The sequence below is a fragment of the Zootermopsis nevadensis genome, unplaced genomic scaffold, assembly GCF_977971745.1.
Source record: "Zootermopsis nevadensis isolate Lab colony 2312 unplaced genomic scaffold, Znev_1.0 Znev_ptg000075l, whole genome shotgun sequence".
NCBI classification, from domain to species: Eukaryota; Metazoa; Arthropoda; class Insecta; order Blattodea; family Termopsidae; genus Zootermopsis; species Zootermopsis nevadensis.
Genome location: NW_028259206.1, coordinates 96,508 through 116,439, shown reverse-complemented (window position 1 = coordinate 116,439; position 19,932 = coordinate 96,508). Strand labels below are relative to the sequence as shown.

Below are 19,932 nucleotides of genomic sequence, written 5' to 3'. Positions count from 1 at the left end.
AAATATATATTTGTTTAAATCTTGTCCGTCTAATAACAATAAATTCTTATGAAATATTAAAATATTACAATAATTAACATTGAAAAATGATGGTCTAATGTAAATCGAATATTTCAATAAAGAACATCATTTGATATATTTTAAATATTTTAAATGTTAATTATTGTAATATATTAATATTTAATAAGAATTTATTGTGATTAGACGGACAAGATTTAAAATATATATTTATTATATCACAATATGACGCAACTTTACCATCTCATTTTATTTATTGTTATGGTTTGATGCTAACAAAATTGAAGAAAGCGTTTTCAATTTATTGATCTGTCGTGATAAGATTACAATACAAAATATTTTATTCTCTTGTAAAATGCGGTCATTAAAATGGTCTGACTTAAATGGAAACTGCTATGGCACAACAATTTATTACGAAATCATGAAACGTCAAACTCGATAAAACTTCGTTCGTCCATTATCGAGCTATTTCATGTGGAAGGAATAACGCACGGCTTAGACGCACATAACACCACATAATTTGCCAAGAAAGATTAAAAGAAACCCCATGAACCTCGTCTCCAGGCTCAGATTTGAATGTAGGATCTCCCAAACATGAAGCAGGAATCATATTTGGCTGTGATACTTAATAATTCCTTGTTACGTCATCTCTCTCAGGTTTACATAATCCCCTCAGAACTTCATTTTTGGTATGTTCTTCCTTCACTGATATAAAGCAACAGTTAAGTAATGTGTAGGTAAAATATTTTAAGTACCAGTAGAGTTGACCGCACGTAAAGTTAATAAATGAAGGTGCCGAAAGCTCGTAAGACCTTAAATGCTCGTCAGTCAAACTCTTTGCATACCTGAACCTCAACTAATTTTCTCGAAACACCTTATTTACCTGGCCACCATTTCTTTCTCCTTCAAAGATGCGGCCCCTACATTGCTGGCAGCAGTTGCCGCAGAGACGAAGTAATTTCTGTGAGTGCCAAAATATTTTTCCATCGATGGGAGCACTACCTGTAAAAGAAGATGAACAATTTATATTTATGAGATGGTAAAGTTGCGTCATATTGTGATATAATAAATATATATTTTAAATCTTGTCCTGTCTAATCACAATAAATTCTTATTAAATATTAAAATATTTAAAATATATCAAATGATGTTCTTTATCGAAATATTCGATTTACATTAGACCATCATTTTTTCCACGACATGTTTCAGTTCCTAAAAGAACTATCTTCAGGTGAATATAATTATATAAAGATTCAAATCAATAATAACTTAAATACAATTTCTATATATTATTTTAGCGTACATTTTTATCAGATTTTTATCAGACATCGAAAGATGTTCTTTTCCAGATTTATTCCATTTTAATAATATACTCGATGTTGTTCTGTGTATGTACATCATGTTCGATATGACTTTATTCACCTGAAGATAGTTCCTTTAGGAACTGAAACATGTCGTGGAAAAAATGATGGTCTAATGTAAATCGAATATTTCGATAAAGAACATCATTTGATATATTTTGAATGTTAATTATTGTAATATTTTAATATTTAATAAGAATTTATTGTGATTAGACGGGACAAGTTTTAAAATATAAATTTATATTTAAATTACACATACAAATGATGTACAGTTACCAAGATAATGAACAGAATGAAAAACATTTAGTTACATAAATTTTATTTTTCAACTGAAATTGAATTAATCATATCAGATATCAGTTTTGCTGACATACATTTATGTCAGATATTTAATTAAATGGATATATAAAAGTCACATGCACGAGTATATAACGATACGCACATAAAATGATAATTTTAATTAAACTTTATAGCCCGGAATAGATTCTAATATTCTCCGTCAAATCTTTACTACCTCTTTGTTTAGTAACCTCGCTGCATGCGTTAGAGTACGACATTGACTGGACACTGTAGCGCGGTGCTTCATGGTTAATAAATCCTGCATTTCAATTTCAGCCCCGAATTTCAAAATATTAAAGACAGATGACTGCCTCCTCCCACGTCGTACGTAATTCACAATAACCACACCATTTACGCTACGAAACAAATAACTGAGAAGACACTTTTTACCGTAACATTATAGAAACAAGGCAGTACAGAACCTCATGACTTACGCGGATTAGTTAGGGCACGTACCGAATGTGATATCCACGATTAATATCAATGCAAAGAGCAAAACATTGTTATAGACATACAATTGATTTTCCTAAAAATATTCTTCATATTAAAATCCACTGTGCCAGTCATTTACCATCAGCTGGCTGAATTTTCTTGCTAAAACTTTGTGTAACCCTGGAACTGGGACATTTAAGGCTATTAGAAACCAATGTCTGCCGCTGTGAAAGAGAACTGTTTCGCTGTGTAGTCGAATCCTCTCGTTAGATACTATATAATCGAAGCTATTGAAAATATTAATAATTTGTAGGTACAAGTATCTTTTATACGATTATTAAGTACCTTTGAGAAAAATTTAATGTCTCTAGTGGACGTTTTGAAGCTGTGTCCAGGTACTGAATAAGTTTCTACAGAAGCAGCAGCCTGCTCTGGATTCAGTTCCACCACCAACGGATTGGCCTCAACAGAAGAATCATTTGAGATATTAACGTCATATAATTTTTTTTACAAGATATAAACAGAATTTAAGAATTTATTTTTAAAAAACGACGACGACTGTTTGTGTAATATCATATTCGTTTCGAGGAACGAAATAACTCAAAGTCTCTCTTACTATTACAGTTTAAATGATTAAGAAAAGTCCTCACGAAACGCTGTTTTCTTTCGGACAACATTTCAATGTGAGATTGAAAAAAAAGTATTTCCAATTTGATATCTGAGATTTTGGATGTCATAAGAATATGGAACGCGATCTTCTGGATTACATTACAGCGCAGTCTACGTTAGGTTACCAATGTTCAGAGATAGAAGGCAATCGTCGTGCTAACGTAGCTTTATTACATTTATTGAAACGAATTTATCAATAACGTCGTAATCATTTTTCTATGCATTGCCAACAAAACAGCGCATGACAATTTTCATGTGTTTTTAGGATTTATGTGGTGGTACACTGGTAAAGAGAATTACTGTGGAATGACATTTCTTCCGACACGTCGTGCCACGTTCCACCCAAAGGAGACTGAGTGGTGTTGGCGATTTATAAACCTTAGTGACATTCTTATTTTCTCGGACCCTTATAAATGATTGGTGACTAGAAACAGAAATTTTAAAGAAAAAGGAAAACAGACAGGGAATTTCTTTATTAGTTCAGAAAACTGTTAGCTTCTCAAGAAGCCCTTTGCTCCGTAGCAGTGAGACGTGCGTCATCTTCGCAAGTGGATAATTACATGAAAGTTTCTGTTACGAAAGTAACTTGCTGGTAATGGAGCATCAAGATGATAAACTCCACGTCCATAAGTCACCTTCTAATTCAGTTATTTTTAATAGTTTCACGCACGTTATACAAAAATATTCCTCTTATATACACAAAAAATACTTGGGAGAGGTTAATTTCAGTCTCACACAATAATGCTAAGTAATAAATACCTAATTCTATGCAAGCCTGAAAGTAAGGTGGAGAAAGGTGGTAATATTCCAGATTAAGTTCAGTGAATTACTTACGTATGTAACTTACAGCCTTGGTACTTCAGAAATTCCTGTGAACGCTCTGTCCTTTTCCTTCTCCTTGTCAGTCAGTAAATCATATGGCCCCTCCTATTATTATTATTCAGTGTTCTGTCTTACGACTGGTCCATTGCTCCGCCCAAAAAGAGCTCTCCAGTTTTCCCTATTCTCAGCTTCTCGTTTAAATTCCTGGAACTTCATCTCCTGTACGGCAGCAAAATTATTTATTTAGTTCATTCATTCATTTCATTAGGATTTAAAAGCTGAGACTAGATATAATAAAAAATGATATATTTTTTCTGTCCGTGTAGCAAATGAATATCTTGAATTTAGGTTTATTCTACGGTGATAAATATATTTGCAGAACAGGTTGAACAAAGATCTTGAATCTCTCGCATAACGCCTAAAATTGTATTTTAAAGTCTTTTATTTCGAGACTTGTCGGAACAAAAGTTTCAAGGCTAATTTACACTAGTGGCTTTACGTGCAAGTTGCATCCTCAAAATTATAATTTGGATAGTAATTTTGAAAACAGAGTCACAGTGCATTCCTGTTGGATATTTCTGATTCTCAGTTTATTTCTCAGCTGTACAGGTTATGGGATAATGAGTACCTATAACGAGTTGAGGAGGAGGAGGATATGGAAGAAAGCGAATGTGGCCGATTTTAAGGCAACTGTCACAGGATTCAACTGGAAGGACTACGGAACTTCAAGAAAATATAAATACGTAAGAACAGTCTGACCTCAGGCAATTAAACCCAGAATCTTCAAACACAAATATAGAATAAAAGTACCAAATACTTAACAGTATTTGATTTATGATTTACGGAGTAAGATATTAAATATATAACATTTAATACTGCGACAGTTAGTAAGTAAAACAGTTATAGTAAGAGACAACTACAGTTCTAAGTTTGAAAAAAAAGTTAATGAAATACTAAGATTTCCATGTATCTGTGTCAATTCAGAAAAAATAATATCAAGTTATGGTAGGCGACATACAGAAAAATTACATTCTTTTATGTCCAAGAAGAACAAATTTTTAATAAGATGATAATGTTGCGTCATATTGTGTTGAGATATATACTTGTTCAATTTTATCAGTCTAAACACAATAAAATATTATTATTAAATATTAAAATATTATTACAATTAACATTTAAATATTTAAAATATATTAAAATGATGCTCTCAATCTAAATCAAGCATTTCGATGGAGAGCATCATTTTAATATATTTTAAATATTTAAATGTTAATTGTAATAATATTTTAATATTTAATAATAATATTTTATTGTGTTTAGACTGATAAAATTGAACAAGTAAAAATAAGGAACTCAAGTTTATCAATGTTTCAAGCCACTACTTTACTGTCCACATCTTTCTCCGACACACTGGTATCTCAAATTATTACATCTTCGTAAACCGCCTGTGAGTACGATGGCTATTGGTGGTCGGGAGTTTAAATTCATGAAGCCTCGTGGACCAAATTCAAATTTATTCTGGCATCACAGAAAAGATTTCTGCTGCACTGAGGATAACAATATCCAGGCAGATAAGACGTAAAATATTACCAAGCTTATTATCCCAGATTGAGAAGAAACATAGGAGCAATATTCCTATTAATCAGATATTAACAAACCTTAAATGGAACCTAACGAGGTGAATATATATTTAGAGACAGAATTATTTCACAGTAGAGTAAGAGTGTGATGATGAATCGTAAGTATATTGTTTACCATATGCGTGCAAGCTGTCAACCTTCATTATTTTCCCATCAGACTGCGCCCTGTCTTCCGTTGTTTTCTTAATTAAATTTTTGAGATGATAAACTTGCGTCATATTGTGATAAATATATATTTGTTTAAATCTTGTCCGTCTAATAATAATAAATTCTTATGAAATATTAAAATATTACAATAATTAACATTGAAAAATGATGGTCTAATGTAAATCGAATATTTCAATAAAGAACATCATTTGATATATTTTAAATATTTTAAATGTTAATTATTGTAATATATTAATATTTAATAAGAATTTATTGTGATTAGACGGACAAGATTTAAAATATATATTTATTATATCACAATATGACGCAACTTTACCATCTCATTTTATTTATTGTTATGGTTTGATGCTAACAAAATTGAAGAAAGTGTTTTCAATTTATTGATCTGTCGTGATAAGATTACAATACAAAATATTTTATTCTCTTGTAAAATGCGGTCATTAAAATAGTCTGACTTAAATGGAAACTGATATGGCACAACAATTTATTACGAAATCATGAAACGTCAAACTCGATAAAACTTCGTTCGTCCATTATCGAGCTATTTCATGTGGAAGGAATAACGCACGGCTTAGACGCACATAACACCACATAATTTGCCAAGAAAGATTAAAAGAAACCCCATGAACCTGGTCTCCAGGCTCAGATTTGAATGTAGGATCTCCCAAACATGAAGCAGGAATCATATTTGGCTGTGATACTTAATAATTCCTTGTTACGTCATCTCTCTCAGGTTTACATAATCCCCTCAGAACTTCATTTTTGGTATGTTCTTCCTTCACTGATATAAAGCAACAGTTAAGTAATGTGTAGGTAAAATATTTTAAGTACCAGTAGAGTTGACCGCACGTAAAGTTAATAAATGAAGGTGCCGAAAGCTCGTAACACCTTAAATGCTCGTCAGTCAAACTCTTTGCATACCTGAACCTCAACTAATTTTCTCGAAACACCTTATTTACCTGGCCACCATTTCTTTCTCCTTCAAAGATGCGGCCCCTACGTTGCTGGCAGCAGTTGCCGCAGAGACGAAGTAATTTCTGTGAGTGCCGAAATATTTTTCCATCGATGGGAGCACTACCTGTAAAAGAAGATGAACAATTTATATTTATGAGATGGTAAAGTTGAGTCATATCGTGATATAATAAATATATATTTTAAATCTTCTTATTAAATATTAAAATATTTAAAATTTATCAAATGATGTTCTTTATCGAAATATTCGATTTACATTAGACCATCATTTTTTCCACGACATGTTTCAGTTCCTAAAAGAACTATCTTCAGGTGAATATAATTATATAAAGATTCAAATTAATAATAACTTAAATACAATTTCTATATATTATTTTAGCGTACATTTTTATCAGACATTTTTCTGTCCGTGTAGCACCTGAATATCTTGAATTTAGGTTTATTCTACGGTGATAAATATATTTGCAGAACAGGTTGAACAAAGATCTTGAATCTCTCGCATAACGCCTAAAATTGTATTTTAAAGTCTTTTATTTCGAGACTTGTCGGAACAAAAGTTTCAAGGCTAATTTACACTAGTGGCTTTACGTGCAAGTTGCATCCTCAAAATTATAATTTGGATAGTAATTTTGAAAACACAGTCACAGTGCATTCCTGTTGGATATTTCTGATTCTCAGTTTATTTCTCAGCTGTACAGGTTATGGGATAATGAGTACCTATAACGAGTCGAGGAGGAGGAGGATATGGAAGAAAGCGAATGTGGCCGATTTTAAGGCAACTGTCACAGGATTCAACTGGATGGACTACGGAACTTCAAGAAAATATAAATACGTAAGAACAGTCTGACCTCAGGCAATTAAACCCAGAATCTTCAAACACAAATATAGAATAAAAGTACCAAATACTTAACAGTATTTGATTTATGATTTACGGAGTAAGATATTAAATATATAACATTTAATACTGCGACAGTTAGTAAATAAAACAGTTATAGTAAGAGACAACTACAGTTCTAAGTTTGAAAAAAAAGTTAATGAAATACTAAGATTTCCATGTATCTGTGTCAATTCAGAAAAAATAATATCAAGTTATGGTAGGCGACATACAGAAAAATTACATTCTTTTATGTCCAAGAAGAACAAATTTTTAATAAAAATAATGAAATGAGATGATAATGTTGCGTCATATTGTGTTGAGATATATACTTGTTCAATTTTATCAGTCTAAACACAATAAAATATTATTATTAAATATTAAAATATTATTACAATTAACATTTAAATATTTAAAATATATTAAAATGATGCTCTCAATCTAAATCGAGCATTTCGATGGAGAGCATCATTTTAATATATTTTAAATATTTAAATGTTAATTGTAATAATATTTTAATATTTAATAATAATATTTTATTGTGTTTAGACTGATAAAATTGAACAAGTAAAAATAAGGAACTCAAGTTTATCAATGTTTCAAGCCACTACTTTACTGTCCACATCTTTCTCCGACACACTGGTATCTCAAATTATTACATCTTCGTAAACCGCCTGTGAGTACGATGGCTATTGGTGGTCGGGAGTTTAAATTCATGAAGCCTCGTGGACCAAATTCAAATTTATTCTGGCATCACAGAAAAGATTTCTGCTGCACTGAGGATAACAATATCCAGGCAGATAAGACGTAAAATATTACCAAGCTTATTATCCCAGATTGAGAAGAAACATAGGAGCAATATTCCTATTAATCAGATATTAACAAACCTTAAATGGAACCTAACGAGGTGAATATATATTTAGAGACAGAATTATTTCACAGTAGAGTAAGAGTGTGATGATGAATCGTAAGTATATTGTTTACCATATGCGTGCAAGCTGTCAACCTTCATTATTTTCCCATCAGACTGCGCCCTGTCTTCCGTTGTTTTCTTAATTAAATTTTTGAGATGATAAACTTGCGTCATATTGTGATAAATATATATTTGTTTAAATCTTGTCCGTCTAATAACAATAAATTCTTATGAAATATTAAAATATTACAATAATTAACATTGAAAAATGATGGTCTAATGTAAATCGAATATTTCAATAAAGAACATCATTTGATATATTTTAAATATTTTAAATGTTAATTATTGTAATATATTAATATTTAATAAGAATTTATTGTGATTAGACGGACAAGATTTAAAATATATATTTATTATATCACAATATGACGCAACTTTACCATCTCATTTTATTTATTGTTATGGTTTGATGCTAACAAAATTGAAGAAAGCGTTTTCAATTTATTGATCTGTCGTGATAAGATTACAATACAAAATATTTTATTCTCTTGTAAAATGCGGTCATTAAAATGGTCTGACTTAAATGGAAACTGCTATGGCACAACAATTTATTACGAAATCATGAAACGTCAAACTCGATAAAACTTCGTTCGTCCATTATCGAGCTATTTCATGTGGAAGGAATAACGCACGGCTTAGACGCACATAACACCACATAATTTGCCAAGAAAGATTAAAAGAAACCCCATGAACCTCGTCTCCAGGCTCAGATTTGAATGTAGGATCTCCCAAACATGAAGCAGGAATCATATTTGGCTGTGATACTTAATAATTCCTTGTTACGTCATCTCTCTCAGGTTTACATAATCCCCTCAGAACTTCATTTTTGGTATGTTCTTCCTTCACTGATATAAAGCAACAGTTAAGTAATGTGTAGGTAAAATATTTTAAGTACCAGTAGAGTTGACCGCACGTAAAGTTAATAAATGAAGGTGCCGAAAGCTCGTAAGACCTTAAATGCTCGTCAGTCAAACTCTTTGCATACCTGAACCTCAACTAATTTTCTCGAAACACCTTATTTACCTGGCCACCATTTCTTTCTCCTTCAAAGATGCGGCCCCTACATTGCTGGCAGCAGTTGCCGCAGAGACGAAGTAATTTCTGTGAGTGCCAAAATATTTTTCCATCGATGGGAGCACTACCTGTAAAAGAAGATGAACAATTTATATTTATGAGATGGTAAAGTTGCGTCATATTGTGATATAATAAATATATATTTTAAATCTTGTCCTGTCTAATCACAATAAATTCTTATTAAATATTAAAATATTTAAAATATATCAAATGATGTTCTTTATCGAAATATTCGATTTACATTAGACCATCATTTTTTCCACGACATGTTTCAGTTCCTAAAAGAACTATCTTCAGGTGAATATAATTATATAAAGATTCAAATCAATAATAACTTAAATACAATTTCTATATATTATTTTAGCGTACATTTTTATCAGATTTTTATCAGACATCGAAAGATGTTCTTTTCCAGATTTATTCCATTTTAATAATATACTCGATGTTGTTCTGTGTATGTACATCATGTTCGATATGACTTTATTCACCTGAAGATAGTTCCTTTAGGAACTGAAACATGTCGTGGAAAAAATGATGGTCTAATGTAAATCGAATATTTCGATAAAGAACATCATTTGATATATTTTGAATGTTAATTATTGTAATATTTTAATATTTAATAAGAATTTATTGTGATTAGACGGGACAAGTTTTAAAATATAAATTTATATTTAAATTACACATACAAATGATGTACAGTTACCAAGATAATGAACAGAATGAAAAACATTTAGTTACATAAATTTTATTTTTCAACTGAAATTGAATTAATCATATCAGATATCAGTTTTGCTGACATACATTTATGTCAGATATTTAATTAAATGGATATATAAAAGTCACATGCACGAGTATATAACGATACGCACATAAAATGATAATTTTAATTAAACTTTATAGCCCGGAATAGATTCTAATATTCTCCGTCAAATCTTTACTACCTCTTTGTTTAGTAACCTCGCTGCATGCGTTAGAGTACGACATTTACTGGACACTGTAGCGCGGTGCTTCATGGTTAATAAATCCTGCATTTCAATTTCAGCCCCGAATTTCAAAATATTAAAGACAGATGACTGCCTCCTCCCACGTCGTACGTAATTCACAATAACCACACCATTTACGCTACGAAACAAATAACTGAGAAGACACTTTTTACCGTAACATTATAGAAACAAGGCAGTACAGAACCTCATGACTTACGCGGATTAGTTAGGGCACGTACCGAATGTGATATCCACGATTAATATCAATGCAAAGAGCAAAACATTGTTATAGACATACAATTGATTTTCCTAAAAATATTCTTCATATTAAAATCCACTGTGCCAGTCATTTACCATCAGCTGGCTGAATTTTCTTGCTAAAACTTTGTGTAACCCTGGAACTGGGACATTTAAGGCTATTAGAAACCAATGTCTGCCGCTGTGAAAGAGAACTGTTTCGCTGTGTAGTCGAATCCTCTCGTTAGATACTATATAATCGAAGCTATTGAAAATATTAATAATTTGTAGGTACAAGTATCTTTTATACGATTATTAAGTACCTTTGAGAAAAATTTAATGTCTCTAGTGGACGTTTTGAAGCTGTGTCCAGGTACTGAATAAGTTTCTACAGAAGCAGCAGCCTGCTCTGGATTCAGTTCCACCACCAACGGATTGGCCTCAACAGAAGAATCATTTGAGATATTAACGTCATATAATTTTTTTTACAAGATATAAACAGAATTTAAGAATTTATTTTTAAAAAACGACGACGACTGTTTGTGTAATATCATATTCGTTTCGAGGAACGAAATAACTCAAAGTCTCTCTTACTATTACAGTTTAAATGATTAAGAAAAGTCCTCACGAAACGCTGTTTTCTTTCGGACAACATTTCAATGTGAGATTGAAAAAAAAGTATTTCCAATTTGATATCTGAGATTTTGGATGTCATAAGAATATGGAACGCGATCTTCTGGATTACATTACAGCGCAGTCTACGTTAGGTTACCAATGTTCAGAGATAGAAGGCAATCGTCGTGCTAACGTAGCTTTATTACATTTATTGAAACGAATTTATCAATAACGTCGTAATCATTTTTCTATGCATTGCCAACAAAACAGCGCATGACAATTTTCATGTGTTTTTAGGATTTATGTGGTGGTACACTGGTAAAGAGAATTACTGTGGAATGACATTTCTTCCGACACGTCGTGCCACGTTCCACCCAAAGGAGACTGAGTGGTGTTGGCGATTTATAAACCTTAGTGACATTCTTATTTTCTCGGACCCTTATAAATGATTGGTGACTAGAAACAGAAATTTTAAAGAAAAAGGAAAACAGACAGGGAATTTCTTTATTAGTTCAGAAAACTGTTAGCTTCTCAAGAAGCCCTTTGCTCCGTAGCAGTGAGACGTGCGTCATCTTCGCAAGTGGATAATTACATGAAAGTTTCTGTTACGAAAGTAACTTGCTGGTAATGGAGCATCAAGATGATAAACTCCACGTCCATAAGTCACCTTCTAATTCAGTTATTTTTAATAGTTTCACGCACGTTATACAAAAATATTCCTCTTATATACACAAAAAATACTTGGGAGAGGTTAATTTCAGTCTCACACAATAATGCTAAGTAATAAATACCTAATTCTATGCAAGCCTGAAAGTAAGGTGGAGAAAGGTGGTAATATTCCAGATTAAGTTCAGTGAATTACTTACGTATGTAACTTACAGCCTTGGTACTTCAGAAATTCCTGTGAACGCTCTGTCCTTTTCCTTCTCCTTGTCAGTCAGTAAATCATATGGCCCCTCCTATTATTATTATTCAGTGTTCTGTCTTACGACTGGTCCATTGCTCCGCCCAAAAAGAGCTCTCCAGTTTTCCCTATTCTCAGCTTCTCGTTTAAATTCCTGGAACTTCATCTCCTGTACGGCAGCAAAATTATTTATTTAGTTCATTCATTCATTTCATTAGGATTTAAAAGCTGAGACTAGATATAATAAAAAATGATATATTTTTTCTGTCCGTGTAGCAAATGAATATCTTGAATTTAGGTTTATTCTACGGTGATAAATATATTTGCAGAACAGGTTGAACAAAGATCTTGAATCTCTCGCATAACGCCTAAAATTGTATTTTAAAGTCTTTTATTTCGAGACTTGTCGGAACAAAAGTTTCAAGGCTAATTTACACTAGTGGCTTTACGTGCAAGTTGCATCCTCAAAATTATAATTTGGATAGTAATTTTGAAAACAGAGTCACAGTGCATTCCTGTTGGATATTTCTGATTCTCAGTTTATTTCTCAGCTGTACAGGTTATGGGATAATGAGTACCTATAACGAGTTGAGGAGGAGGAGGATATGGAAGAAAGCGAATGTGGCCGATTTTAAGGCAACTGTCACAGGATTCAACTGGAAGGACTACGGAACTTCAAGAAAATATAAATACGTAAGAACAGTCTGACCTCAGGCAATTAAACCCAGAATCTTCAAACACAAATATAGAATAAAAGTACCAAATACTTAACAGTATTTGATTTATGATTTACGGAGTAAGATATTAAATATATAACATTTAATACTGCGACAGTTAGTAAGTAAAACAGTTATAGTAAGAGACAACTACAGTTCTAAGTTTGAAAAAAAAGTTAATGAAATACTAAGATTTCCATGTATCTGTGTCAATTCAGAAAAAATAATATCAAGTTATGGTAGGCGACATACAGAAAAATTACATTCTTTTATGTCCAAGAAGAACAAATTTTTAATAAGATGATAATGTTGCGTCATATTGTGTTGAGATATATACTTGTTCAATTTTATCAGTCTAAACACAATAAAATATTATTATTAAATATTAAAATATTATTACAATTAACATTTAAATATTTAAAATATATTAAAATGATGCTCTCAATCTAAATCAAGCATTTCGATGGAGAGCATCATTTTAATATATTTTAAATATTTAAATGTTAATTGTAATAATATTTTAATATTTAATAATAATATTTTATTGTGTTTAGACTGATAAAATTGAACAAGTAAAAATAAGGAACTCAAGTTTATCAATGTTTCAAGCCACTACTTTACTGTCCACATCTTTCTCCGACACACTGGTATCTCAAATTATTACATCTTCGTAAACCGCCTGTGAGTACGATGGCTATTGGTGGTCGGGAGTTTAAATTCATGAAGCCTCGTGGACCAAATTCAAATTTATTCTGGCATCACAGAAAAGATTTCTGCTGCACTGAGGATAACAATATCCAGGCAGATAAGACGTAAAATATTACCAAGCTTATTATCCCAGATTGAGAAGAAACATAGGAGCAATATTCCTATTAATCAGATATTAACAAACCTTAAATGGAACCTAACGAGGTGAATATATATTTAGAGACAGAATTATTTCACAGTAGAGTAAGAGTGTGATGATGAATCGTAAGTATATTGTTTACCATATGCGTGCAAGCTGTCAACCTTCATTATTTTCCCATCAGACTGCGCCCTGTCTTCCGTTGTTTTCTTAATTAAATTTTTGAGATGATAAACTTGCGTCATATTGTGATAAATATATATTTGTTTAAATCTTGTCCGTCTAATAATAATAAATTCTTATGAAATATTAAAATATTACAATAATTAACATTGAAAAATGATGGTCTAATGTAAATCGAATATTTCAATAAAGAACATCATTTGATATATTTTAAATATTTTAAATGTTAATTATTGTAATATATTAATATTTAATAAGAATTTATTGTGATTAGACGGACAAGATTTAAAATATATATTTATTATATCACAATATGACGCAACTTTACCATCTCATTTTATTTATTGTTATGGTTTGATGCTAACAAAATTGAAGAAAGTGTTTTCAATTTATTGATCTGTCGTGATAAGATTACAATACAAAATATTTTATTCTCTTGTAAAATGCGGTCATTAAAATAGTCTGACTTAAATGGAAACTGATATGGCACAACAATTTATTACGAAATCATGAAACGTCAAACTCGATAAAACTTCGTTCGTCCATTATCGAGCTATTTCATGTGGAAGGAATAACGCACGGCTTAGACGCACATAACACCACATAATTTGCCAAGAAAGATTAAAAGAAACCCCATGAACCTGGTCTCCAGGCTCAGATTTGAATGTAGGATCTCCCAAACATGAAGCAGGAATCATATTTGGCTGTGATACTTAATAATTCCTTGTTACGTCATCTCTCTCAGGTTTACATAATCCCCTCAGAACTTCATTTTTGGTATGTTCTTCCTTCACTGATATAAAGCAACAGTTAAGTAATGTGTAGGTAAAATATTTTAAGTACCAGTAGAGTTGACCGCACGTAAAGTTAATAAATGAAGGTGCCGAAAGCTCGTAACACCTTAAATGCTCGTCAGTCAAACTCTTTGCATACCTGAACCTCAACTAATTTTCTCGAAACACCTTATTTACCTGGCCACCATTTCTTTCTCCTTCAAAGATGCGGCCCCTACGTTGCTGGCAGCAGTTGCCGCAGAGACGAAGTAATTTCTGTGAGTGCCAAAATATTTTTCCATCGATGGGAGCACTACCTGTAAAAGAAGATGAACAATTTATATTTATGAGATGGTAAAGTTGCGTCATATCGTGATATAATAAATATATATTTTAAATCTTCTTATTAAATATTAAAATATTTAAAATTTATCAAATGATGTTCTTTATCGAAATATTTGATTTACATTAGACCATCATTTTTTCCACGACATGTTTCAGTTCCTAAAAGAACTATCTTCAGGTGAATATAATTATATAAAGATTCAAATTAATAATAACTTAAATACAATTTCTATATATTATTTTAGGGAACATTTTTATCAGACATTTTTCTGTCCGTGTAGCACCTGAATATCTTGAATTTAGGTTTATTCTATGGTGATAAATATATTTGCAGAACAGGTTGAACAAAGATCTTGAATCTCTCGCATAACGCCTAAAATTGTATTTTAAAGTCTTTTATTTCGAGACTTGTCGGAACAAAAGTTTCAAGGCTAATTTACACTAGTGGCTTTACGTGCAAGTTGCATCCTCAAAATTATAATTTGGATAGTAATTTTGAAAACACAGTCACAGTGCATTCCTGTTGGATATTTCTGATTCTCAGTTTATTTCTCAGCTGTACAGGTTATGGGATAATGAGTACCTATAACGAGTCGAGGAGGAGGAGGATATGGAAGAAAGCGAATGTGGCCGATTTTAAGGCAACTGTCACAGGATTCAACTGGATGGACTACGGAACTTCAAGAAAATATAAATACGTAAGAACAGTCTGACCTCAGGCAATTAAACCCAGAATCTTCAAACACAAATATAGAATAAAAGTACCAAATACTTAACAGTATTTGATTTATGATTTACGGAGTAAGATATTAAATATATAACATTTAATACTGCGACAGTTAGTAAATAAAACAGTTATAGTAAGAGACAACTACAGTTCTAAGTTTGAAAAAAAAGTTAATGAAATACCAAGATTCCCATGTATCTGTGTCAATTCAGAAAAAATAATATCAAGTTATGGTAGGCGACATACAGAAAAATTACATTCTTTTATGTCCAAGAAGAACAAATTTTTAATAAAAATAATGAAATGAGATGATAATGTTGCGTCATATTGTGTTGAGATATATACTTGTTCAATTTTATCAGTCTAAACACAATAAAATATTATTATTAAATATTAAAATATTATTACAATTAACATTTAAATATTTAAAATATATTAAAATGATGCTCTCAATCTAAATCGAGCATTTCGATGGAGAGCATCATTTTAATATATTTTAAATATTTAAATGTTAATTGTAATAATATTTTAATATTTAATAATAATATTTTATTGTGTTTAGACTGATAAAATTGAACAAGTAAAAATAAGGAACTCAAGTTTATCAATGTTTCAAGCCACTACTTTACTGTCCACATCTTTCTCCGACACACTGGTATCTCAAATTATTACATCTTCGTAAACCGCCTGTGAGTACGATGGCTATTGGTGGTCGGGAGTTTAAATTCATGAAGCCTCGTGGACCAAATTCAAATTTATTCTGGCATCACAGAAAAGATTTCTGCTGCACTGAGGATAACAATATCCAGGCAGATAAGACGTAAAATATTACCAAGCTTATTATCCCAGATTGAGAAGAAACATAGGAGTAATATTCCTATTAATCAGATATTAACAAACCTTAAATGGAACCTAACGAGGTGAATATATATTTAGAGACAGAATTATTTCACAGTAGAGTAAGAGTGTGATGATGAATCGTAAGTATATTGTTTACCATATGCGTGCAAGCTGTCAACCTTCATTATTTTCCCATCAGACTGCGCCCTGTCTTCCGTTGTTTTCTTAATTAAATTTTTGAGATGATAAACTTGCGTCATATTGTGATAAATATATATTTGTTTAAATCTTGTCCGTCTAATAACAATAAATTCTTATGAAATATTAAAATATTACAATAATTAACATTGAAAAATGATGGTCTAATGTAAATCGAATATTTCAATAAAGAACATCATTTGATATATTTTAAATATTTTAAATGTTAATTATTGTAATATATTAATATTTAATAAGAATTTATTGTGATTAGACGGACAAGACTTAAAATATATATTTATTATATCACAATATGACGCAACTTTACCATCTCATTTTATTTATTGTTATGGTTTGATGCTAACAAAATTGAAGAAAGCGTTTTCAATTTATTGATCTGTCGTGATAAGATTACAATACAAAATATTTTATTCTCTTGTAAAATGCGGTCATTAAAATGGTCTGACTTAAATGGAAACTGCTATGGCACAACAATTTATTACGAAATCATGAAACGTCAAACTCGATAAAACTTCGTTCGTCCATTATCGAGCTATTTCATGTGGAAGGAATAACGCACGGCTTAGACGCACATAACACCACATAATTTGCCAAGAAAGATTAAAAGAAACCCCATGAACCTCGTCTCCAGGCTCAGATTTGAATGTAGGATCTCCCAAACATGAAGCAGGAATCATATTTGGCTGTGATACTTAATAATTCCTTGTTACGTCATCTCTCTCAGGTTTACATAATCCCCTCAGAACTTCATTTTTGGTATGTTCTTCCTTCACTGATATAAAGCAACAGTTAAGTAATGTGTAGGTAAAATATTTTAAGTACCAGTAGAGTTGACCGCACGTAAAGTTAATAAATGAAGGTGCCGAAAGCTCGTAAGACCTTAAATGCTCGTCAGTCAAACTCTTTGCATACCTGAACCTCAACTAATTTTCTCGAAACACCTTATTTACCTGGCCACCATTTCTTTCTCCTTCAAAGATGCGGCCCCTACATTGCTGGCAGCAGTTGCCGCAGAGACGAAGTAATTTCTGTGAGTGCCAAAATATTTTTCCATCGATGGGAGCACTACCTGTAAAAGAAGATGAACAATTTATATTTATGAGATGGTAAAGTTGCGTCATATTGTGATATAATAAATATATATTTTAAATCTTGTCCTGTCTAATCACAATAAATTCTTATTAAATATTAAAATATTTAAAATATATCAAATGATGTTCTTTATCGAAATATTCGATTTACATTAGACCATCATTTTTTCCACGACATGTTTCAGTTCCTAAAAGAACTATCTTCAGGTGAATATAATTATATAAAGATTCAAATCAATAATAACTTAAATACAATTTCTATATATTATTTTAGCGTACATTTTTATCAGATTTTTATCAGACATCGAAAGATGTTCTTTTCCAGATTTATTCCATTTTAATAATATACTCGATGTTGTTCTGTGTATGTACATCATGTTCGATATGACTTTATTCACCTGAAGATAGTTCCTTTAGGAACTGAAACATGTCGTGGAAAAAATGATGGTCTAATGTAAATCGAATATTTCGATAAAGAACATCATTTGATATATTTTGAATGTTAATTATTGTAATATTTTAATATTTAATAAGAATTTATTGTGATTAGACGGGACAAGTTTTAAAATATAAATTTATATTTAAATTACACATACAAATGATGTACAGTTACCAAGATAATGAACAGAATGAAAAACATTTAGTTACATAAATTTTATTTTTCAACTGAAATTGAATTAATCATATCAGATATCAGTTTTGCTGACATACATTTATGTCAGATATTTAATTAAATGGATATATAAAAGTCACATGCACGAGTATATAACGATACGCACATAAAATGATAATTTTAATTAAACTTTATAGCCCGGAATAGATTCTAATATTCTCCGTCAAATCTTTACTACCTCTTTGTTTAGTAACCTCGCTGCATGCGTTAGAGTACGACATTTACTGGACACTGTAGCGCGGTGCTTCATGGTTAATAAATCCTGCATTTCAATTTCAGCCCCGAATTTCAAAATATTAAAGACAGATGACTGCCTCCTCCCACGTCGTACGTAATTCACAATAACCACACCATTTACGCTACGAAACAAATAACTGAGAAGACACTTTTTACCGTAACATTATAGAAACAAGGCAGTACAGAACCTCATGACTTACGCGGATTAGTTAGGGCACGTACCGAATGTGATATCCACGATTAATATCAATGCAAAGAGCAAAACATTGTTATAGACATACAATTGATTTTCCTAAAAATATTCTTCATATTAAAATCCACTGTGCCAGTCATTTACCATCAGCTGGCTGAATTTTCTTGCTAAAACTTTGTGTAACCCTGGAACTGGGACATTTAAGGCTATTAGAAACCAATGTCTGCCGCTGTGAAAGAGAACTGTTTCGCTGTGTAGTCGAATCCTCTCGTTAGATACTATATAATCGAAGCTATTGAAAATATTAATAATTTGTAGGTACAAGTATCTTTTATACGATTATTAAGTACCTTTGAGAAAAATTTAATGTCTCTAGTGGACGTTTTGAAGCTGTGTCCAGGTACTGAATAAGTTTCTACAGAAGCAGCAGCCTGCTCTGGATTCAGTTCCACCACCAACGGATTGGCCTCAACAGAAGAATCATTTGAGATATTAACGTCATATAATTTTTTTTACAAGATATAAACAGAATTTAAGAATTTATTTTTAAAAAACGACGACGACTGTTTGTGTAATATCATATTCGTTTCGAGGAACGAAATAACTCAAAGTCTCTCTTACTATTACAGTTTAAATGATTAAGAAAAGTCCTCACGAAACGCTGTTTTCTTTCGGACAACATTTCAATGTGAGATTGAAAAAAAAGTATTTCCAATTTGATATCTGAGATTTTGGATGTCATAAGAATATGGAACGCGATCTTCTGGATTACATTACAGCGCAGTCTACGTTAGGTTACCAATGTTCAGAGATAGAAGGCAATCGTCGTGCTAACGTAGCTTTATTACATTTATTGAAACGAATTTATCAATAACGTCGTAATCATTTTTCTATGCATTGCCAACAAAACAGCGCATGACAATTTTCATGTGTTTTTAGGATTTATGTGGTGGTACACTGGTAAAGAGAATTACTGTGGAATGACATTTCTTCCGACACGTCGTGCC

General features: G+C 31.4%; 1 protein-coding gene and 1 long non-coding RNA gene across 2 annotated transcripts in view; one reads left to right on the top strand and one right to left on the bottom strand.

The window, feature by feature from the left end:
• The window catches only part of LOC147871015 (ryanodine receptor-like), a 37,548-nt gene that overhangs the window by 14,235 nt on the left and 3,381 nt on the right, over positions 1-19,932 (bottom strand). Inside the window, exons 3-9 of the mRNA XM_087341462.1 lie at positions 17,682-17,800; positions 14,799-14,917; positions 12,044-12,250; positions 9,292-9,410; positions 6,409-6,527; positions 3,654-3,860; positions 902-1,020 (exon numbers count right to left, since the gene is read on the bottom strand). The gene's annotated coding sequence lies outside the window, so the exon portion shown is untranslated. The remainder of the gene's footprint in view (positions 1-901; positions 1,021-3,653; positions 3,861-6,408; positions 6,528-9,291; positions 9,411-12,043; positions 12,251-14,798; positions 14,918-17,681; positions 17,801-19,932) is intronic.
• LOC147871016 (uncharacterized) lies at positions 6,437-7,589 on the top strand. Its single transcript, XR_015532890.1, has 2 exons — positions 6,437-6,564; positions 7,112-7,589. It is a non-coding gene; the product is annotated as an uncharacterized LOC147871016 (long non-coding RNA).